Source organism: Cupressus sempervirens, chromosome 1 (assembly GCF_028749045.1).
Source record: "Cupressus sempervirens isolate cs-2001-9-10 chromosome 1, ASM2874904v1, whole genome shotgun sequence".
NCBI lineage: Eukaryota > Viridiplantae > Streptophyta > Pinopsida > Cupressales > Cupressaceae > Cupressus > Cupressus sempervirens.
The window spans coordinates 30,079,408-30,104,778 of record NC_143118.1 but is presented as its reverse complement, the minus strand read 5'-3'; positions in this window follow the sequence as shown (position 1 = coordinate 30,104,778).

Genomic DNA, 25,371 nt, shown 5'->3' with positions numbered 1-25,371 from the left:
TAACATTGTGAGGTCTATGAGAAGGAAGGGATTTCTTGGTACGATATTACATAGGTCGAAACTATTGTGTATTTTTCGTGCCTCCTTTTAACTTTTTCTAATGATATTGTAACATCTTAAATCTAATAATATTATTTTTATATTGATATTAAGATCATTTATCAATAAAATTAATCATTCATGAAAAGTTACACATATATTTTCCTTAAAAACTCATTAAAGAATAAATATAATAGAAAAAATCAATATTAAATAGATTTTTTAAAAAATAAATTTAATCCCTAAGTAATCTTAATTTTTATAAATAATTGACTTATATAAATTTGAAAAATATATAAATATCTCAATTCTCATTCTTTTTTTGTATATTTATATTTATTAATATGAAATGATGTTTTTTACACATTTCTAATTTATTGTCATCAAATTTTAAAAACATAATAAAACTAAACTGAAATTATAGATGTTGGTATAAATTAGTATTTACTATTTACACTTACTTAAGTTTATGTAGGTTAATGCATTATTTTATTATTTTATTTTGTGAGACACTTAGGAGTTTGTGTACCTTTCTCAGTTGTTATGTTGACAACACAGAAGTGTGCAACTCTAATTCAGCACATGGTGTCTACAACACTGGAGTTTGCATCATTCACTAAGTTGTCATGTAGACAACACAGTTATTAGCACTCCCTTCTTAGCACATGTTGTCTACAACACTGATTTGCGTGTTACACCCTTGCAGGCTTATCCTTTCATCATTGCACTTACTTTTGTGCTTAATGGATGATAACCCATATCTAGTGGACATGTGCTTGGTTGTATGACTTATCATGTAGTTGATTCAGAGGCATTCTAGATGCATCTCAAAGGCCTTTATATACAGGAACTCCTAGTGTACTCTTATGGCATATTGAATGAATATATCGTCATTCTAATCATACTCTCTCTTTTTGGTCTACAGTTGTGCTTGTGTTTGAGTTCTTAGTTCCTGGGTGAATTTTTGCCTAAGGAAAATTCTTACATGGTATCAAAGCTTGGAGATTTTTTCATCACATAGCCATTTGAGACCATTGTTGCTTCAGTACCTTAGCCCAAATCCAGAGTATTGCATAAATTAGAAGCGTCTAGACCTAGATCTGACCTCAACATTGCATCTAGATCACTGATTTAGTGAAGGTCAACTATAAACTTGGCTACCCTAGGCCAAAATCAACCATGAGGAGGCCTCAATTTTCAATTTGGGTATGGTCATTTGCAAATCTATTTGATTAATTTTTCAGGTCTGTAATATAATTCTCTGCATTTTTTACCATATTTTTTCAAAATTTCAAAGAAGAATTTTTGCAAGTACCGGGCTGTCAGATCCCAGCCTTGCGCAGAGAATATTCTACTGTCAATATCATATTTTATTTTTAACGGACTTCATCCATCATTCGACAGGCATTAACCTTCCATATCCTAATTGACAACAAGCAATGTTCAGTGGGCTTGCCTTTTGTTTTCAAAGACATTGACCTACCTTTTTAAACAGCATACTCTGCACTTCCCCACTCAATGTGGGACTATTCTTGTTTCTCGATGATGATTTAAATATCTAGCGCCATTTGAAACCCTGGCCATGCATCAGTTCTTGTGCCCAGGCCACGCGGTCACTCACCATTTGCCCATGTGTTTGATAAGCCTCCACGTGGAGCTTCTTAATTCACGTAATAGCACACTAACAACCACTGAATTAGCACCTAATCCGTAGCAAGGATGCCATGTGGTGCCATTTTATTGGCTTGGATAACAGACCCCGCCACATCAACTTGTCGTATACGTGGACCTGCCAGAAAGCCTCTACATCATACCAATCGACACATGGACTACCATACTACAGTTAGCACACTTTACCACCTACCTAATGCCACATCAGCGCCTATCTATCATCCACATCATGCGGAGTCAGCACTTTGTCAGTAGATGTCCACATAAGCACCCAACACATCACCTGCCAAGTCAGCACTAGTTGTATTGTGCCATGTCTTCCATTTCTATACAATTCTATATGATCATACCATGTGCTACATTAGTAGTTCATACTGCCACATCATCCAGGCAACATTGTTCTTGTTGATGTCAGCATTTCACTAGGTTAAATTTGATGATCGTCTAACTGTCATTACTAGTCATTTTTCAACTACTATGATAGTCATTTGACCATCAAATTTAAGATAGCAGTTTCCTGCCTAGATCCCTATCTAGAATTTTTTTTGATTTGGCAGCCTGACTTTGCGAGCTCATAACTTGGTCATCTAGAATCCAATTCAGGTGCATTTTTTTTTGAAATTGGGTAGAATTTCTTGAACTTTCTAGTGGTGGTGTTTTTTTTTGCTTTTGGTGCAAGGATAGTTTAGAAATTGCATTTTTTGGTGACTGTACTTGCTTAATCCTACATTTTGAAACTTCAAATGCTCCGTACAGGCACATCTTGTCACTTTTTCAAGTTCTTTTTTTTTTAAGTGTGTTAATTTTTATCTACTTTCTAGATCTACAGTCAGATTCTAGGGTTGTGTGAAAAAAAATCACTTTCAGAACTAGGGCTTTTTTTGCATTGTAAAGATTTGATTACGTTTCAGAATTGTTGTAAATCTGAGCTACAATGCTTAGTGAAAAATTTGGGCCTCAAAAGGCAATTGTAAAAGCAATTTTAGAAAGTCCACTTTGTTCATATTGACAAGTGGCCCATTGTACATGCACTACTTATAAAGTGCCAAAAGCATCTTTTTTGGGGGCGTCTTTTGATTGAGTGAAAAGGGGTGGTGTGTACTATATTTTTGTGTCTTTCTTTTGTGCTCTTTTCATTTTTTGCATCATGGGTTCATTTAAATGTCTGCCTCTAACTTTATGCAATTATTCTACATGGAAAGATATTGCATAGAGTAGATTAATGGAAAAAAGTTGTAGTCTTTATGTTGATGGTACAATTACCAAACCTAATAATGCTAAAGAACTCATTGAATGGAAAAAAAAAAACCAACAGGCTTTAGGAATTATCAGGAGTTGTGTTCATAGAGATTTCTTCTTTCACATTGTCAGTTGTACAAAATCCAAACCTGCATGGGACAAACTTAAATCATTGTATGGTAAGGTGGATGAAGAAAAGGGATTTCAGATTTAGGATGATCTACTTCTCTTGGATCCAAAGAACTTTGACACAATTCAAGATTACATCAACAAAGCTAATGAATATAGGGCACTACTCAAAGATTGTGCAAATCCAATGAAGAATGAAAATTTGATTCATCGCATCTTGAAGAGGCTACCTTCAAAGTATGCTCCCTTTGTTTTGAGTTTTAATACTCGCAGGTTGACCAAGGGAACTGCTTACCAAAAGCCTACATTTGATTCATTTGCAGAGATGTTGATTGTTGAACAATCTCACTTGATGGATTTAGGACTTCTCATGAAATCAAAGACCAAAGCATTGGTGGCTAGTAATGAGTACCAATCAAGTCGAGGAAAAAGTTCTAGCAACAAGAAGAAGAAGTAGTGGAAACAAAAATAACAATCTGAGACACAACAATCCTCCTCACAACAAGGCAATTCTTCTTCTAACAAGAAGGTAAGTAATGAAAAGAAGGATAAACTTTTTTGTACATACTGCAAAAAGCCAAATCATAACGAGTATCATTGCAAGACTAAAAGAATAGATGAGTTAGAAAATCTACTTAGGAAGAACAAGATTCAAGTGCCAAGTACTTCCAAGGATTCAACTCCAACCTCTTCAAAGGGAAAAGGGCAAGCACTTATGGAAAATTGAAGTTCTTCTTCGGAATGGATACTTGACTCAAGTGCCTCATATCACATGGGTTCTTCAAAAGGAGACTTTTCTTCATTAAAGTAGTCGCAAGTACCACAGATCTTCATGGGAGACGATACTAAAATGGAAGTTGAAGGGAAAGGACATGTGGAAATGGAAAATGGAGAATTCAAAGATGTTCTCTACATTCCAAACCTTAGCTCCAATCTCCTCTCAGTTTACCAAATCACTCACCTTGGAAATGGTCACAAAGTTGAGTTCCTTCCAGATTCAATGATGGTGCACAGTCTTATAGATGATTCATTGGTTGCAATAGGTCTACCTAACATCAACTTTTATAAGAGTGAGTGTTCATCATATTCAATGGATATGCATCTCAAAGAGAAGTGTTAGAAAGGGAATTCTTCAAGAGCACCAATTGTTCTTTAGTTGGTTCACATGGTTTTAGCAGGTCCTTTTGTAGTGACTTTAGTCAGCCAAGGCTGCTACATCCTTACTTTTGTTGATGAATTTTCATGATTCACTTGGGTCTACTTCCTTCATCACAAGAATGAAGTTGTTCATAAGCTTCAAGCCTTCAAGACTCATGTTGAACACAAATCTAGGAAAGCCATCAAGGTTCTATGGATTATTTAGTCCGCACAAGATAGATATTGCAGCACTGAGGATTAGAACTCTCAAGACCATGGCAAGTTGCATGATAAAATCCAAGTCTCTTGATCCTACATTAGAAGTTGAGGCCATTAGTAGTGCTAATCACATACTTAACAGGTCTCTTTATAATGCCTTAGCTAGTAAGACTCCTTTTGAGGCATGGTGTGGCACAAAAACTAGTTGTGAGTCACTTCAGAGTCTTCAATTGTCCAGCATGGGCAAAATTATCTTCTAGAGGATGTAAGGCACTAACACCTAGGCCTTGTACTTTCATCAGTTATGAAGACAGTGTAAAGGCTTACAGACTAATCGATCCAAAGACTCATGAGATCTTTGTGGAGAAGGATGTACACTTAGAGAAAAGTTCACCTAGCTTATCATCTAATCCTCTCCACACTTCATACATAGTGGAAACTAATAGTGACACAAGTGATAGTGCTTCAATAGATTTAGACATGTGGGCTTCTATCGATAGTTGTAGTGAGAGGTCACGACATCAGTATAGTCCACATGCTTATATTGTCACAGTGAAAGGTCCAGCAAAGCAGGGTGCATGTTGTCTTCCAGCTCTAGCTTCATTTGATGACTACATGGCAGATATTGCAGGTTTGTTCGTGGAGTCACACACCACTAATTTGGGAGACAGCCTTGATGACTTACATCTTCTCTTTGATGAAGATGATCCTTCTATAGTTGTTGCAAGGGCTCACTCTGACCCTCATGTCCGTTCTCTACATGATCAATCTTCACAGGTTGGTGTGATTGGTGATACTTTTGTACAACAATTAGAGGAGGTCTCTTTGTCAGAAGAGGAGACCATTCAAGAACAGGTTCTATAGATACTTGAGCAGGTTTTAGGGACACCATACATCTTCAGGATTGTACCTTTGCCTTTGTTTCTTCCTAAGGGGAGGAACATCATCCAACAATATTGGACCAACTTCTTCCTTGGAGTAGCACTCACTAGTTGACATTCCTCATTTGGGGGGGGGGGGGGGAGAACTGCCTTGTCTCTCTTCCTCTTCTTTCTTATGAGGGGGACTTTTTTCTCTTATGAGGTCTTGTTCTTCTCATTCTTCACTTATGTATATATTGGATGTATGTCGTAATTGGGGGATCTTGATTACTCCATCCATCCATGCATCCCTTTTCATCTCTCTATTTGGGGAAGGGTTTTTCCCATGAGGTTTTCCCTTTTTCTCTATTTTATGATAGATTGCATTTTCATTATGTACATGGGTACCTAACATGGCCTAGTAGCCGGGACCCATTATGCATTTCATCCTAGTTTTCATAAGCTTAAGGGCATTCCCCTAAGTTGCACTTAAGACGGGGTGTTGGTGTAAATTAGTATTTACTATTTACACTTACTTAAGTTTACTTAGGTTAATGCATTATATAAATATCTCAATTCTCATTCTTTTTTTGTATATTTATATTTATTAATATGAAATGATATTTTTTACATGTTTCTAATTTATTGTCATCAAATTTTACAAACATAATAAAACTAAACTAAAATTATAGATGTTGGTGTAAATTAGTATTTACTATTTACACTTACTTAATTTTAAGTAGGTTAATGCATTATTTCATTATTTTATTATTTTATTTTGTGTGACATTTAGGAGTTTATGTACCTTTTTGAGTTGTCATGTTGACAACATAGAAGTGCGCAACTCTAATTCAACACATGGTGTCTACAACACTGGAGTTTGCATCATTCACTAAGTTGTCATGTAGACAACATAGTTATTTGTACTCCCTTCTTAGCACATGTTGTCTACAACACTGATTTGCGTATTACACCCTTGTAGGCTTATCCTCTCATCATCACACTTACTTTTGTGCTTAATGGAGGATAACCCATATTTGGTGGACATGTGTCTGGTTGTATGACTTATCATGTAGTTGATTCTGAGTCATTCTAGATGCATCTCAGAGGCCTTTATATATAGGCACTCCTAGTGTACTCTTATGGCATATTGAATGAATATATCATCATTCTTATCATACCCTCTCTTTTTGGTCTACAGTTGTGTTTGTGTTTGAGTTCTTAGTTCCTAGGTGAATTTTGGCCTAAGAAAAATTCTTACATGATATCAGAGCTTGGAGTTTTTTTTATCACATAGAGATTTGAGACCATTTTTGCTTCAACACCTCGGCCCAAATCCAAAGTATTGCAGAAATTGGATGCATCTAGAGCCAGATCTGACCTCACCATTATGTCTAGAATGTTAATTTGGTGAAGATTGACTATAAACTCAGCTACCCTAGGCCAAATTCGACCATGAGCAGGTACCGATTTTAAATTTGGGTATGGTCATTGGCAGATCTATTTGATTAATTTTTCAGGCCTATAATTTAATTCTCTGCACTTTCGACTATATTTTTTTGAAATTCCAAAGAATTTTTTTTGTAGGTACAAGCTGTTAGATCTTGGCCCTACACAGAGAATATTCTACTATGAATATTCTATTTTATTTTTAGCGGACTTCATCCATCATTCGGTGGGCATCAACCTTCCATAACCTAACCGATGGCAAGCAAAGTCTTGTGAGCTTGCCTTTTGTTTTCAAAGACACGGACCTTCCTTTTTAAACAACGTACTCTACGCTTCCTCACTCAATGTGGGACTATTCTTGTTTCTCGATGATGATTTAAGCATTCGACACCATTTGAAACCTTGGCCACACATCAGTTCTTGTGCCCAGGCCATGTGACTACTCACCATTTGCCCATGCATTTCATAAGCCTCCACATGGAGCTTCTTAATTTGCCTAAACAACACACTAACAACCACTGAGTTAGCACCTAATCTGTAGCAAGGACACCACATGGTGCCATTTCATTGGCTCAAATAGTACACCCTGCCACATCAACTTGTTGTACATGTGGACCTACTAGCAAGCCTCCACATCATACCAATTGATATGTGGACTACTGTACTAGTCAGTGCTTTGTTAGCAAGTGTCCATGTAAGCACACCACACATCACCTACCAAGTTAGCGCCAGTTCTACTATGCCACATCTACCATTGTTGTACATTTCTGTATGATCGTACCATGTGCCACATCAGCAGTTCATACTACCACGTCATCTAGGCAACCTTATTTTTTCTAACATTAGTATTTCACTAAGTTAAATTTAATAGCCATCTCACCGTCATTACTAGTCATTTTTCAACTACTGCAATGGTCATTTGATCGTCAAATTTAAGATAGCAGTTTCCTGCCCATACCCCTCTCTAGATTTTTTTTTATTTGGTAGCTTGACTTTGCGAGCCCATAACTTGGTCATCCGGACTCCAATTCAGGTGCATTTTTTCTAAAATTAGATAGAATTTCCTAAACTTTCTAGTGGTGGTGTTCTTTTCTGGTTTTGGTGCAAGGATTATTTAAAAATTTCATTTTTTGGTGACTATACTTGCTTAATCTTTCATTTTGCAACTTCAAACGCTCCGTACGAGCAGATCTGGTCACTTTTTCAAGTTCTATTTTTTTCAAAGTGTGTTATTTTTCATTTACTTTCTAGATTTACAGTCAAATTCTAGATTGTGTGGACAAAAATATCACTTTTAGGACTAGGGCATTTTTTGCATTGTAAAGCTTTGATTAGTTTTCAGAATTGTTGTAAATTTGAGCTACAATGCTTAGTGACAAATTTGGGCCTCAAAAGGCAGTTTTAAAAGAAAAATTAGAAACTCCACTTTGTTCATATTGACAAGTGGTCCATTGTACACACACTACTTATAAAGTGCCAAAAACATCTTTTTTGGGGGGGTCTTTTAATTGAGTGAAAGGGGGGGGGTGTACTGTATTTTTGTGTCTCTCTTTTGTGCTTTTTTCATTTTCTACATCATGGGTTCATTTAAATGTCCATCTCTAACTTTATGCAATTATTCTACATGGAAAGATATTGCATGGAGTAGATTAATGGAAAAAGGTTGTAATCTTTATGCTGATGGTGCAATTATCAAACCTATTAATGCTAAAGAACTCATTGAATGGAAATAACAAGACCAACATGCTTTTGGAATTATCAAAAGTTGTATTCATAGAGATCTCTTCTTTCACATTGCCAATTGTACAGAATCAAACCTTGCATGAGACAAACTTGAATCTTTGTATGGTAAGGTGGATGAAGAAAAGGGATTTTAGATTGAGTATGATCTACTTCTCTTGGATCCAAGGAACTTTGACACAATTCAAGATTACATCAACAAAGCCAATGAGTATAGGGTACTACTCAAAGATTGTGGAAATCCCATGAATGATGAAAAGTTGATTCATTACATCCTGAAGAGGCTACCTTCAAAGTATGCTTCCTTTGTTTCGAGTTTTAATACTCACAAGTTGACCATGGGAACTGCTTACTAGAACCTTACATTTAATGCATTTATAGAGATGTTGATTGTTAAAAAATCTCACTTGATGGATTTAGGACTTCTCATGACATCAAATACCAAAGCATTATTGGCTAGTGATGAGTACCAATCAACTCAAGGAGGGAAAAGTTCTAGCAACAAGAAGAAGAAGCAATGGAAGCAAAAATCACAATCTGAGACACAACAATCCTTCTCACAACAAGACAATTCTTCTTCTAACAAGAATGGAAGTAATAAAAAGAAGGACAAACTTTTTTATGCATACTAAAAAAAGCCAAATCATGACAAGTATCATTGCAAGACTAAAAGAATAGATGAGTTAGAAAATCTATTCAGGAAGAACAAGATTCAAGTGCCAGGTACTTCCAAAGATTCAACTCCAACCTCTTCAAAGGGAAAAGGGAAAGCACCTATGGCAAATTGAAGTTCTTCTTTAAAATGGATACTTGACTCAGGTGCCTCTTATCACATGGGTTCTTCAAAAGGAGACTTTTCTTCATTAAAGTAGTCACAGGTACTACACATCTTTGTGGGAGATGATAATAAAATGGAAGTTGTAGGGAAAGGACATGAGGAAATGGAAAATGGGGAATTCAAAGATGTTCTCTACATTGTAAATCTTAGCTCCAATCTCCTCTAGGTTTACCAAATCACTCACCTTGGAGAAGGTCATAAAGTTGAGTTCCTTCTAGATTCAATGATGGTGTGTTGTCTTATAGATGATTCATTGGTTGCAATGGGGAAAGAAAATGATGACAAGAGGCTCTATTCCTTCTCCCACTTTGTGCCTAAGTCTCCTTCTCAAGCCTTGTTGACTCACTCACATTCACAAATCAAACTATGGCATGAGCAGTTTGGTCACCTTGCCTTCCACCATCTTCAACAACTTTGTTCAAAACACATGGTCAAAGGTCTACCTAACATCAACCTTTCTAAGAGTGAGTGTTCATCATGTTCAGTGGATATGCATCTCGAAGAGATGTATGATAAAGGGAAGTCTTCAAGAGCACCAGTTGTTCTTTAGTTGGTTCACATGGTTTTAGTAGGTCCTTTTGTAGTGACTTTAGTTAGCTACATTCTTACTTTTGTTGATGACTTTTCATGATTCACTTGGGTCTACTTCCTTCATCACAAGAATGAATTGGTTCATAAGCTTCAAGCCTTCGAGACTCATGCTAAACAAAAATCCAGGAAAGTCATCAAGGTCCTATAGATGGACAATGAGAATAGATATGTGGATAGAAGACTTCAAGACTTTTGCAAACATGAGGGAATTGATCTTCAAAATCTACCAACATTCAGTTCACAAAAGACAAATATTGCAACACTGAGGATTAGAACTCTCAAGACCAGGGCAAGTTGCATGATAAAAGCCAAGTCTCTTGATCCTACATTAGAAGTTGAAGCCATTAGCAGTGCTACTCACATACTTAACAAATCTACTCATAATGCCTTAGATGGTAAGACTCCTTTTGAGGTATGGTGTGATAGAAAACCAATTGTAATTCACTTCAGAGTCTTCAATTGTCTAGCATGGGCAAACCTATCTTCCAAAGGATGTAAGGCACCAACAACTAGGCCTTGTACTTTCATCGATTATGAAGATAGTGTGAAGGCTTACAGACTAATGGATCCAAAGACTCATGAGTTCTTTGTGGAGAAGGATTTACACTTTGAGGAAAGTTCACCCAACTTATCCTCTAATCCTCTCCAAACTTCATACACAATGGAAACTAATAGTGACACAAGTGATAGTGCTTCAACAGATTTAGCCATGTGGGGTTCTATCAATAGTTGTAGCGAGATGTCATGACATTAGTATAGTTGACATGTTTATATTGCCACAATGAAAGGTCCACCAAACTAGGGTACATGTTGTCTTCTAGCTCTAGCTTCAGTTGATGACTACATGGTAGACATTGCAGGTTTGTTCGTGGAGTCACACACCACTAATTTGGGAGACAGCATTGTGACTTACATCTTCTCTTTGATGAAGATGATTCTTCTATAGTTGTTGTGAGGGCTCACTCTGACCCTCATGTCCATTCTTTATATGATCAATCTTCATAGGTTGGAGTGATTGTGGATACTTATGTACAACAATTGGAGTCTCTTTGTCAGCAAAGGAGACCATTCTGGAATAGGTTCTATAGACACTTGAGTAGGTTTCAGGGCCACCATACATCTTCAGGACTATACCTTTGCCTTTGTTTCTTCCTAAGGGGAGGAACATCATCCAACAATCTTGGACCAACTTCTTCCTTGGAGCAACACTCACTGGTTGGCATTCTTCATTTGTTGGGGGGGGGGGGGGGGGGGGGGGGGAGGGGGGGGACTACCTTGTCTCTCTTTCTCTTCTTTCTTATGAGGGGGACTTTTTCCTCTTATGAGGTCTTGTTCTTCTCATTCTTCACTTATGTATATACTGGATGTATGTCATAATGGGGGGGTCTTGATTACTCCATCCATCCATGCATCTCTTTTCATCTCTCTTTTTGGGGAAGGGTTTTTCCCATGAGGTTTTCCCTTTTTCTCCATTTTATGAGAGATTGCATTTTCATTATGTACATGGGTACCTAACATGGCCTAGTAGCTGGGACCCATTATGTATTCCATCCTAGTTTTCGTAAGCTTAAGGGCATTCCCCTAAGTTGCACTTAAGAGGGGGTGTTGGTGTAAATTAGTATTTACTATTTACACTTACTTAAGTTTACTTAGGTTAATCCATTATATAAATATCTCAATTCTCATTCTTTTTTTGTTTATTTATATTTATTAATATGAAATGATGTTTTTTACGCATTTCTAATTTATTGTCAGAAATTTTTTACAAATATAATAAAACTAAACTGAAATTATAGATGTCGGTGTAAATTAGTATTTACTATTTATACTTACTTAAGTTTACTTAGGTTAATGCATTATTTTATTATTTTTTATTAGTTTATTATTTTATTTTGTGAGACACTTAAGAGTTTGTGTAGCTTTTTGAGTTTTCATGTTGACAACACAAAAGTGCACAACTCTAATTCAACAATGTTGTTTACAACACTAGAGTTTGCATCATTCACTAAGTTTTTCATGTAGAATACATAGTTATTCGCACTCCCTTCTTAGCACATGTTGTCTACAACACTTATTTGCATGTTATATCCTTGTAGGCTTATCCTCTCATCATCGCACTTACTTCCGTGCTTAATGGAGGATAATCCATATCTGGTGGACATGTGCCTAGTTGTATGACTTATCATGTAGTTGATTCCAAGGCATTCTAGATGCATCTCAGAGGCCTTTATATGCAAACTCTCCTAGTGTACTCTTATGGTATATTGAATGAATATATCATCATTCTGATCATGCTCTCTCTTTCTAGTCAATAGTTGTGCTTGTGTTTGAGTTCTTAGTTCTTGGGTGAATTTTGCCCTAAGGTAAATTCTTACAATAGAAACATCTTTACTTTCATTATAGAAAAATACACCCAAACAATAATGAATCCAAAAGTTAAAAAACACAGAGAGAAAGTAAATTTATTCATATGGTTGTGAAGAAACTTATAATAATTATTTGAAAATAATATGAAATGATAAAAAATGGAGCAATCACATTAAACATCATGCAAATTTTAATAAATTTAAAATTAGAACTAGTTTTTTCTTTGTTGTAGAATGGTTTATTTCCTCATTGAAGAATCCATGACTTATCCTTTTATAAAAATTGATAAAAATATTCTTCACAATTTAAATGAAGATCACTTCATTCACAATACACCTGAGAATTACTTATATAAATTGCACATTAAAAAGATATCTCAAAACTTGAAGATAACAAAATAGATGTAGTTTATTTCTATTAATAAACCAATGATTACAAATACCTTACAATTTATATCTCCCAATATGCTTAAAAAATAAAGAAAAAGCATTGGACTTGAAAATCATACTAAGAATGCATTACATAGGTTCTAATCAAGCCAGAGAAAGGCAATAATTACATAGTTATGCTTGTATTCAACATCATTGGTGACATCAAAGACAAACAAATGAAATAGATAAAAAAGCCTCCATTCCTTCATTGATTACTATTCCACCTTTGAATAACTCATTTAATGAAGAGGAACCCTAAAACCATCTCCATCTGACACATGTTTATCCTTCTTCCTTTGCCTCTGTAATTCTTCCTACCATAGTTTCTTTAATAGAGTTTTCAATGATTGCATGCATTGCATCAGCCTATTGAAACTTTTGCTTGAATGTTCATGTTCTCCACCATGCCCTCCAAACATTCATAACATGAGTATTTAAAACCCTTTTTTATTTCTAGCATTCAAACAATTACCTATACTCAAATATAAATCTATAAATTTCAAAATCTAAATGAAGATGACATAAATATTGATCATCTTCATCAATGAGAATCACATATAAAGGTGTGGTGATTTCCTCTCATAAGTCCAGTTTTCCATCCTCCATTGTAACCAAACTAAAATATACCAAATATTGATATCTCTCACTACTTTGCAGATTTCTTCTTTGGTTGCTATATCTCCTGCAAATATGTTTAAAATTTAGAGTATATTTTCAAAATAATCCTTCATAAATCATCATACAAAATCATATAATTTCCAATAATAAAAAAATAGTATAATAAAAAAACATGAATAACTTACTTTATCTGCAACAACATAAAAATTACCAAAATGCAAAAGTGAGATCTCAAAAGCAACAGAAGAAATAGTGTGCAAATGGAGGAACGAGAGTGAAAAAAATATGATTTCAAACTATATAGGGGGCGAATTAGTTTCAAATTTTGGGCAGGAGATTTTTTTTTTTTTAAATTAAGGTTATCCAAAAAGTTTGTTCTATTAAGTCTATTCCTTCTCTCACATCATCACATGTGAGATGGGTATGGATATGGTAGCATGTATTATATATGCATAGAATGCACAATTTTTCAGGAGATTAGCTTCTACCTTTTTCATTTGAAGAAGGGTAGAGTTAATAATGATTTGTATTCTCTGTAGTTACAACTATTGAATGTGATAAGCACCATGCATCTTTGGATGGATGTTACACATCTTAGACAAGGGATTTGTATAATGTGTTAGTGGAACCTCACTAGTGAGCAATGATTTGAGCTCTCCTATATCTAATGATTGTGATCCATCTACATCTCTCACTACAATCCTGCCATGATTCTTTTGCAATAGAAATTATAAGTAGGAGCAACTTGTACTATATACAAGTCGATAATGAGTATGTGTAGCCTTGAGAAGCACAAAACAATGTACATCTTGACATTCATGGGTGAAGGAAACCATTTTAACCCCATAATGGTGGATTCAATCTTCGAGGCCTTGAAAGAGGTGGAACAATTAGCAGACAAAGGAGCCCTGGTGACTATAAACACAGGAAAACACTTTTCTAGCTATCTTGACATGATGGATCATTGAGAGCCCAAGCTACCAATTCAGAATGGTCATAGAGAAATTAGAGAAGATATTTTTGGAGTTCATAGGACTCAAAATCCCCATCGTTGCAACCATCTTTGGTGGTGCAGTGGCGAGTGGGTTCATGGTGGCTCTTGCCTTTGACTATCATTTCATGATGCAACAAGACTCTTTAGAGCTCCATTTTTGGGAGCTCAACCTTGGATTTCAAATCCTCACTAGTATGATGGTCATCATTTAGAGCAAGTTTTTTAGGAGTTGGTGTACAAAATAGATGCAAAACCCAACTTCACAGAAGCCACAATGATCACCTGCAAGAAAATAACTTGTTACAAGGAAGTGAGAAGCAAGGAGAGAAGAGAGGCTCTCAAAGATGAAAATATATTCAATAGAGAAAATAATGAATCAAAAAAGTTACAAAATACAAGGGAATTGATCCTTATAAAAGGAGATCAACCATTCTCAAAAGGGAAACCCTAAAGAAACCTTAAAGAGATAATGTGACATTTAATAAAAGAAAACAAATATTACATGTCACATTCATGAAGAGACAAAATTCAATACTCCAATAGTGAAATCTTAAGAGTAAGTAAAAGATAATAAACCTTTTAATCTAACACCCCCCCTTAAGATGAGTGACAATGCAACTACAAACAATGCAAATAAAAGAAAGGAAACTTGGGTCTTGGCAACAAGGCTTGATTAGGTACCCAATCACAACCAAATCTCTATAAATTGGAGAGATAGAAAAAACCACCTGGGGAAAAGGTCTACTCCAAAAAAAGATGAGAAAACATGCTAAAAAATTTGAAAGGAAGGAAGGCCTCACTAAGACCCCCCAAGGAAAACTTCCTTCACCCCAAGCATGGTGCACAAATGAAGATAATGCGGTGATGAAAAAGATTTAGTAAAGATGTCGGCAACCTATGCTTTTGTAGGAATGTACTCCAAGAGGAGAACAACACCATGAATCAACTATAGGATGAAGTGCATGTGGATCTCAATATGCTTAGTACTCTGATGCTCCACTAGGTTGTGAGAAATATGAATGGCACTTTGATTGTCACACCAAAGCATAGTGGGACTATCAAGAGGAAACCCAAACTTAGTCATCAATTGTCAAAGCCACAAAATCTCATGACTAGCTAACACCATTGCTAGGTACTCAACCTCTATAGATGATAATGAAATAGTATTTTGTTTCTTACAAGACCATGTGATAGGACCAAAGAAAAGACAAAAAAAAAAATCCAAAAGTAGACTTCCTATCATCAAAATCACTAGCCCAATCCGAGTCAGTAAAGCCAACAATGTGTGGGGATCTTGTAGTGTAGTGAATGTCAAAATATGTAGTGCCCTAAATGTACCTCAAGATACATTTGGCAACTTACCAATAGCTATCATGAGGATCATGGGAAAATTGAGAAACAAGACCAACCACAAAGGAGAGATCAGGACTAGTATGTGTTAGGTATGTAACAAACTACCATCCAACCATTGGTATAAAGTGGGATCCACTGAAGTTGTAGGAAAAGTTGTAAACAAGACAACACTTGACTAAAATGGTGAAGGGGTAGGCTTGCAATCAAGCATGTTGAAGTGTCAGATCATTTCAAGAGCATACTTCTACTAACAAATGGAAATACCATCAAAATGTTGAGTAACCTGTAGGCCAAAAAAATAGTGTAGAAGACTAAGATCTATCATCTCAAACTGCTCCATCAATTCTCTCTAAATACTCTGAATCATGGAGGATGAGCTACTAGTAATGATGAGATCATCAACATAGAGAACAAGTATCACAATATCAACCCCCTGACACCAAATGCACAATACATTATCAAAATGATAGCATGTGAAGTTTGTAGAAAGCAAGAATGAGTCCCTCTTCTCATACCAAGCCTAAGGGGCTTGTTTGAGACCATAAAATGAATGCCAAAGTCTAAAAACTAATGAAGATTCCTACATAAATCCTTGAGGCTACTCCATATAGATCTCCTCATGAAGGTCACCATGAAAGAACAAACTCTTCACCTCCATCTGAAAGACTGGTCATCCCTATGAAGCTACTAGTGAAAGGAAAAAGTGAATAGAATTCATCTTGGTGAAAAGGGGAAAAAGTCTTAGATTAATTAATACCCTCAACATGTGAGAATCCATTCACAACAAGATGTTCCTTGTACTTATCAATAGAGCCATCTACAACATACTTGGTACAATACAACCTTTACACCAAATTGACTTTCTTCCTTTCAGAAGAGTACAAAGATCCCAAGTGTGATTCTTCATAAAATAAGAATACCCCTCATCAATAGCCAAATCCCACTCTAGATATCTGGTTTCCTCTAAAAATATTTGTGGATCTACAGAAATAGGATGACTTGGAAGGCTAGAACCAGATGTTTGAGCTCGAGTATGATAGGTATCTATAGGATCTCCTATCAAAAGACTAACTAACTCAACTATAACACAAGCCCACCTTGGAAAAGGTAGAGAAACTAGTGGTGTTGAATGAGGTGGATGTGGTGGATCATCATCTACATCATCATCAAAAGATGGAACATCCTCAAGAGATGAAGAGGAAGGATTGGGCAATGAGGGAAAATCCAAGGAGGGAGAATCTATAAGAGGAAAGCATTCATCAAACTAGACATCTCATCAAAACAAGACCTCTATAGACTTAGGATCAAAAAATCTATATCCCTTCACATCCTCATAGTAGCCAACAAAGATGAGTGGTCAACTCTTCTTCTCCATAGATTTTCTCTAGGTATCAGGAAGAAAAGCCTATGCCTTGCTGCCAAAAACTCAAAAAGTGAGACCAAGCCTCCTCAAGAGTCATCTATTGTAATGCCTTGTGAGGCATCTAATTCTAAATCTAGTTGGTACAATTGAATTCTTTAGACCAAAATGAAGATTGCATATCCTATGATTGAATCATACAATTTTCCATCTCTCGTAAGGTTCTATTCTTACTCTCAGCAATACCATTCTGTTAAGTGATGTGTGAAACTTAAAGTTGATGTAGTAAACCATACTTACTAAAAGAATCTCTAAATGCCTAATTCACATACTCCCCCCCCCCCCCCGCCCATTATCTGTGTGTATCCGTCTAAGAGAAAAACTAGACTGCTTCTCCACAAAAGTCTTAAATATTTAGAAGGAATTAGAGACATCAAATTTGTACTTAAGAAATTACACCTGAGTGGGTTTGGAGAAGTCATCAATGAATGTGAGAACATAGTGGGCCTTTGAAAAAGGAGTAGGAAAGGACATAAGATCACTATGAACCAACTCCAAGGGTGCCTTAGCACGAGTGGCTAATCTCAAAGGAAAGGGATCTCAATGATGCTTGCGGAGAACACATCCATGACAAACACCATCAATGCAAGAGATCTGTGGTAGCCCAAAAAAAAGTGCTTGTGTACTCATTTTTTGTAAGTAGTGGTAGTTGACACATGTCCAAAATTCTCATGCCAAAGCTTTCTCACAAAGTTTACATGTATCGTAAGAGAAGAACCCACACTTTCTAAACTCTCAAAGCTATCAAATTGGTATAAGTGACACTGCGGATTCACATTGCCAGTAGCAATAATTGAATCAAAATCAAATAGATCTTGAATAAATACATCATGTGGTGAGAACTCAAATGTCTTACCAAAGCCAGAATGGAAAATCTGATAAATTGAAAGAAGGTTCGTAGAAATGACAGGAACTATAAGAAAGTCTTGAAGAGAACCACCATCCAGTGAAACTAAACCTAAACTGAGAACTAGGAGTTGTGTAGAGTCGCCAACTACAATATGTGAGGTATCACTATGAACAAGTGTAGTGACCAAATCCTATGAGTGATTCATATGGTGTGAAGCACTAGAATTAATGATCCAAGATGATCCTGAAGACAAGGCTCATGCATGAAGAGCATGGTCCTTCCCTATAGATGATGAAGGTGGCTATGGAGAGGAGATGTGATGTTGTTGCATGTCATGCTCTAAAGTCTCTAACTATTTCCAACACTTGGAAACTGGATGCCCTTCCTTGCCACAAAACTAGAAAGGATCACCTGTGGACTTCTTAGTCTTGGAAGAAGACTCACCAAACTTATAAGAATTACCCTTCTTAGGGTTGGATTGTGGTTTAGAAGGAGACTATGTAGATGGCTTGGAGGGATGTGCATGTCTAACTAAATCTCTCTTGGCCTTCATTGTCTTATTTTTCTTCACTATAGATGATTGTGCAACCAATGTTGTGTTCTTTGATCTTGATAGAGAATCTAAATGGGAAAGCTTGGCTTCTTCTCTAATCAAACAGTCATAGAATTCTTAAAATATCAACATGGTGAAATGAGTGCCCAATGCATCCATAGTGGAGTGAAAAGTAGAGGAGAAAATATGAAAGTTCCCCTAAGTTTTGATAGTATCAAGAAAATGCATTCTTTATATGTATTTGTCTTGCCACAACATTTTAACAATGATCTCTTTTGCTTGAATTTCATCAAAAAGTCCTCAATGGTGGGAAAAGAATCAGGTAAAAATGATCTAAGCTTTGCCTCAAGCTTAAGTTCTTTGAACTCACTAATTGTACCAAACAAGGTCTTGAACTTGAGCCACATTTTCTGAGGAGTATTACACTCATCAAGATGAACCTATAAGTTGTCTACAATACTGAGAGAGATAAAACCCATGGCCTCATCCATCTTATTTCTATGTTGATATTTCTAAAATGGACTCTAAAATAGAGGTTGGTCCTTATCCAAACAAGACTAAAAACCCTTGGAAAAGAGTAACTATGTCATGGAAACTACCCATGTGTGATAGTTATGTGGGTTTAGAGGAGCTAGAAAAGAAGAGGTCTCAACCATTGTTTTAGAGAAGGTTTTTTGGTTTTGAAAGATTTATGTTGTACTAAAGTAAATGACATAAACAACACATTCAAAACACCCCCCCAACAATACTAGAAACCAAACCCTAGCAACTAAAATAAATGCGTATATAATGAGGAGAGAAAAAAAAACCTTCAAATGAGTGACTGATGTACCTTTGAATTATTCTGATCATGAAGATACTAGATTTGGATAGATAACTGCAAGAGACTTCCAACACCTTTTCATTCATTGAAAACAGAACTTGAACGTAAAAGATATGGCCCTCAAAGTGCAAAAATGAAGTTTGGCCTTTGACACTGAAAATAAGAACCTAAACTGCATCAAAATCTAATAAAACCTATACCATCAAATGAGCTTAGAACCATATTTTTGATGATATTTTGTTTTTTTGAAAATAGAGTTCATATGCTCAGGTTATGAGAAAAAAATTGAGCACTGCTCCTTATGGCCTAAAAGGGCATCTAAAGTGTCGATGCAATGTTGACGTCAGCACTTCATCACATTAAATTTGATGATTGTCTAGCCATCATAGAAAAGAAGGGATATTTTGACATGGTAGGTGATGTGGCATTGACTAGACACTAAATAGGTCCTAACATGGTGGCCACATGTCAGGCTGATGTGGCCAGTGATGTGGTAGATAGGGGCACTTGCTATGTGGTAGTGCTGACAGTGGAGACTCAACACATGGGTGCCACATGTCAGCTATAGACATTACCACATGCTAGTTGGCTAAGTGGTGGCCAGGGCCACAACAGAGTGACAAAGGCAATGGCAGTGGGAATGTTAGTGGCAGCAAGCGATGGTCTATCTACTGTCAGTCGTGATGGGCTGTGATGGGTGGCAAGTGGGGCCACTAGTAGTGATGACCTGTCCATTGGTGGAAGGGTTGCCACTGGGCTGCTTTGATGGCTAGAAATGGGGTGCAACATGGTGGCCAGTGATTGGTCTACTTTTTTAATTTTAATTTTTGTGCTTGCCTCGTATGGCGTGCTCAGGCATCCAAAAGCCCATGGTGTCCAATCAGGACATATTTTATATAGAAATGAGGGTTTTGGGTTGCTTTGAGTCCAATAGTGAGGTCCTTTTGGGCTTAGGGTGATCCAAAAATTTGACCCACCTGTTGGAAATATTCAAGATAAGATAGGTTACTGAAAGGGGAGGGGTGAATTAGTAACATATAAAACTTTTATCATATTTAGCATTTTAACCATTCACCATTCAGTCATCTAATCTACTAAATAACTGAAAGAATTGCACATGTACATAGAGATTTGGTGACCCAAAAACCTTCCAAATAGAAAGTAAAACTGGGGTGCGAATGATGCCCACAAAACTTCAATACTGCAGTATAAAGTTGGTCGATTAAGGCTTACAATGATCACTTCTGGTGATCTACCCTGTTAGGAGCAAGTAGGATTGCTAGATCCACCTTGTTAGAGGATTTACAAACATACACTAAAGTATGCACTCTGTTAGGAGATTTACAGAAAGACTGTTAAGTCTACCCTGTTAAAGGATTTATAAATTGATTCACCTGTTAGGATGAAGTAGTGGATCTGCTTACAACTATTTGTTGATAAGATCCTTGTTGCATTGATCACCTGATGTGATAGATATAACTTTTCTGCTCCTATGTTGACCTTATTGTATTCCTTTTATTCTACTACTGATTTTCTTTCACTTTTCTCAAAATATATCCATACCTTCTTTACATGCGAACACCACTCTCTTTTTCACACACCATACCCTACTACAAATGATATCATACATTACATATATACCATTCCAATATTTACAACTGCAAGGTCGGCCAAAACACAAGTGAACAAAACATTACTAAGTCAGCCAGATAGTAGAAAACTCAGGTTCCTCAAGTTGACTCGGTGACCTTCTGATACTCGGCATCTACTACATTACTCGGCATCGTCATGCACTTGGTAGAAGTAGAGGCTCGGTTCATACTAGCCACACAATACTGCTTGGAACTCGGTAACCATTGGTGACTCGGTAGAAGCTAACTTCTTCATTTACCTTGTTGTGCTCGGTGAACACTGAGTTCTTTATTTACCTTCTTCACTCAGTAAACACTGAGTTCTTCATTTACCTTCTTCACTCAGTAAACACTGAGTTCTTCATTTACCTTCTTCACTCAGTAAACACTGAGTTCTTCATTTACCTTCTTCACGTAGTAAACACTGAGTTCTTCATTTACCTTCTTCACTTGGTAAACACTGAGTTCTTCATTTACCTTCTTCACTCTGTAAACACTGTTGAACTACCCATTCACTCGGTATCCTCTGGAATGCTTGGTGAGAACTGTTTACCTGCTGAACTTATAAGGTAACCACTGAATTCTTGGTATACATTGTAGGCTAAGTGATGAACTCGGTAAGCATTCAGAATCAAATAAGTGTTTGCACTAATGACAAATATATCATAATTCCAACAATCTCCCCCTTTGGCATTAGTGACAAAAACACTTATGAGCCAAGACTTATGTAAAAAATTTGACATACTAATTTACATATATCTCCCCCATACAATATGCATAGAGTATTTACAAATATCTCTATCTTTACACATGGCTTCCTTATTTACATATATCTCTATCTCTTCTTTGGTACTCTATCTCCTATTTCTTCTTTGGTACTCTATCTCCCCCTTTTTGACAATAATGCCAAATTAAACAATATATATTTACATAGAAACACCAAAATGGGAGATAAACTCATAATGTACCTTGAGAATAAGAGCCAAAGTCTTATCCCAATTCTCTTGCAAAATTTTGTAGGTGGAGAGTGCTATTTGAACTTCAGCTAAAAGTTCAATCACATCATCTGCAATTGAAAAATTGTTGTCATGGATCAATGTTTTGGAGTAGGCAATGTGTTTCTGCATTGTGTCCATGATAGGAAGAATCATATTCTAGATGTCAATCAAGGTAGATCTAATCCTTGCTTCCTCTTTCAACAATTTTGCCTACTTTTTTGACAAGAATCTAATTCTGAGATGATGGGATGAACTTGAATTGGGGTCATGTTGCAGCATTTGGGCACTGACCTTCATATCCTCATCAATTTTGTTTAATTTTTCTTTGATCTCCTTGGTATACTCGGTAACATCACAAAGTTTGGCAAAAAGTGAAGTAACATTATTAAAAGAATTTTCAAGATTTACCAAAATTGTGGAAAATTGTACCTGTTTTATTGCAATGTGCTGAGCAATGTGCTCAAGCACCTTATTATCAAATTTTATTTCAACCTTTTCAATCAATTCTTCTTGACCAGAGGTGTCCTCATTGAATTTTTTTACAGCCTCTTCTAACTGAATCAAAATGTGTTGAGTAGAATCTAATTCAACACCTATAGCTTCTGTAATTATATTCCTAGCATTCTCAATTATTTTGTACTCCTTATCCCTTTCAGACCTTAACTACTTCTACGTAGCCTTCATCTCTATTAGTTGACTAGCATACCTCATCTCTTCAATGGTAGCATTTTCATAGTCAATTTTTGGAATCACTATTTCTGTATCTAAGTCCATATCTTTAGGAATTTCTTTTCCAGTGATCAGAAGTCTTAATGGTTGCTTTTGTTTGGCTTCTGTGATGACTGGTTTGACCTTGGGAATAGACACAATAGTGGAGATGGAAGGACTAGTAGTGAAAACTAGGATACTTGAGGATTGAGTGCCAATAGGAGTATTTACCAGATCAAAAACTGGAATACTTCCCAAAAATGGTGATATACTCGGTAATGTAGTATCTGAACTAACTAGATTTGAAGTAGATGTAGATAATGCTGAAAAAATTGTAGAACAAGCTAGAATATTTATAATGGGAGGACTAACTGGTGCAAAATGGGTGCTAATGTAGCTGACAAAATTGTGGAACTTACTACTATACTGACTGAAGATGATGGAGTTGAGGAGGTTGGCTTAGTAGCTGAAGGAGAGGGCTACACCTTGGTAGATGAAGTGGTAGACACTTCCATTGATGATATCTGGAGCTGTGATGTGGCAGGTGCAGATGATAAGTCTGATGTGGATGCTATCAAACCTGTTGAAGCTGACTCCAACCTTGATGATGTGACAGTTTTAGGTGGAGAGTGAGGAAGGGATGCAATAATTGCTAATGCAATTTTTACTGGACCATCTTCCTCCTTATCTTCCTCTTCAGCTTCTTCCTCCTTTTCTTCTCCCATTAATGCATGCAGCTCTCCTGGTGAGACTGTGATGGATGGAGTGCCATCAATATCATCACTCTCACTATTGTCATCATCTTTGATTTCCACTGGGTCTTCACTGGGCTTATGCAGATGATAGATGTTTTTCCACATGTTTGTAGCATCATTTACAACATGCTCAATGTCTTTGATCAAAATTAAACATGTGTGAAATCTGATCATCATTTTACCTTCATGGTTTTTCATTGCAATTTTTACTTCTGCTCCAATGAGACTTGGTCGAAAATTCTTCAGGGACTGCTCATAGATGTCCTTTACCATTTGGGTTGCTAACTCCCATCTTGGTTGCAATCTCTCCAATAGTTCTTTCGAGATTTGGGAGGCAAACTGGTTCAGGGAGTATTTCCATTTACCCATCTTGCTGAGTACCAATTCCTCTATTTGCATTTTCTCAGCACCTGTTCTAGTTTCAAATTTTAATGCCTTGAAATTTGTGATGCCTACTCCTTTCCAATTGTTTAAGCCTTTCCTCAAATGTAGGTGCAAGCCTAACTAGTATAGGTTCCTGCTTACCTTTTCTGGTTCTTCTTGTGAATATGACAGGAGGCTTCTTCTTGGGTTTGGTAATTATTTCCTTACCTTTCTTCTTCGGAGGTTCTTCTTTAGTTTCTTGTTCTTCTTTTTCTTCTTCTCCTCCTTCTTCTTCATCATCTCCTTCATCCTCACCTTTTCCTTCTGTTAGCATAAGAGGGCCAGATGCAATTTTCAATTTTTCTATCTTCCTCTTGCCTTTGCTTATGGCCTATGGTAGCTTGATTTCAAGCTCAATTCTAGCTTTTGCTTCATCATAGGTTCCAAAAATTTGTTTCCTTGGGTCTACTGGCTCATTTACCAGCGCTTCTATGATGTCTCTGGCTTCATCAATATTTATCTCGTAAGGAAGAGGTTTTACCCATGCAACTCAGGGTATGACTACCTGGATGTACACCTTATCACAGTCAACCATGAAGCATACATCATCTTTGTAATCTTCAACTAGCTTTGGTGGAATCCAGAACCTGTTATTCATCCTTTCCTTGAAGTCTTCAAAATAGTTGTCCATGATGCTATCAAAATTTTCACCCATCTTTGCTACAAACTCATTTATTTGATACAAAATTGGAATGTCTTTTCTCCATATGACATTTCCTTTGGATGGAAAGAATTTTTGAATGTAGAAAAATAAACAGATCAACATAGAACCAAATTTACAAGGGTTATTCTTGGAAGTCCTTATACTATCCATATTTTTATTCAATTGTTTCAGCAACACTTTAGACAAATCAAGTTCAAGGTTTTTCTTTACAACCTTGAGGACCAAATCCACAGCTTCACAAGGTACACTATTCAATTTGCTAGAACTGTATAATTTATATGCAATTACATAAATGCCAAATCTTAGTTTGACATCAGATATAGTGTTGACCTTTAAACCTCTACCATCCCATTTGGCTAGGGTTTGCTTCTATAACTCCTCCCAACTTATGGTTTTAGTGGTTTTGGCTTTGCTGAGCATAGGGAGACACGTGATTTTGTGAATCATCTTCTTTGTGATTAGCACTGGCTGTTCTAACCATAATTTTCCATTATGCACTCGACTCAAGATATACCTAATCCATTTGGTTTGGAATTTTCTAGGCATATGCGAGATATGAGTCAAGCCTTTGGTTTCAAGATGCTTGAACTCAGGTTTCAGAGAGCCATCTACACTCATTTCACCTAGGGCATTGTTCATCTCTAGGTTTTTGATTTCTTGAATAGAACATTTGAAATGAGTATGAATATCATTGATAAGAAGTACCTTAGGAGGTGTTTGTGATTGAGCTCCAGTTGGGTTGAGTGATTTTGCAACGGCCGAAACAATCTTGAAGTTGGGCGCTTTCCATTATGTACCCTTTACTAACATTTCTGAACCTCTTTTCGCCTTGCTGCTACTGGTGCTTGTGGATACCATTGCTGCTCGGTGA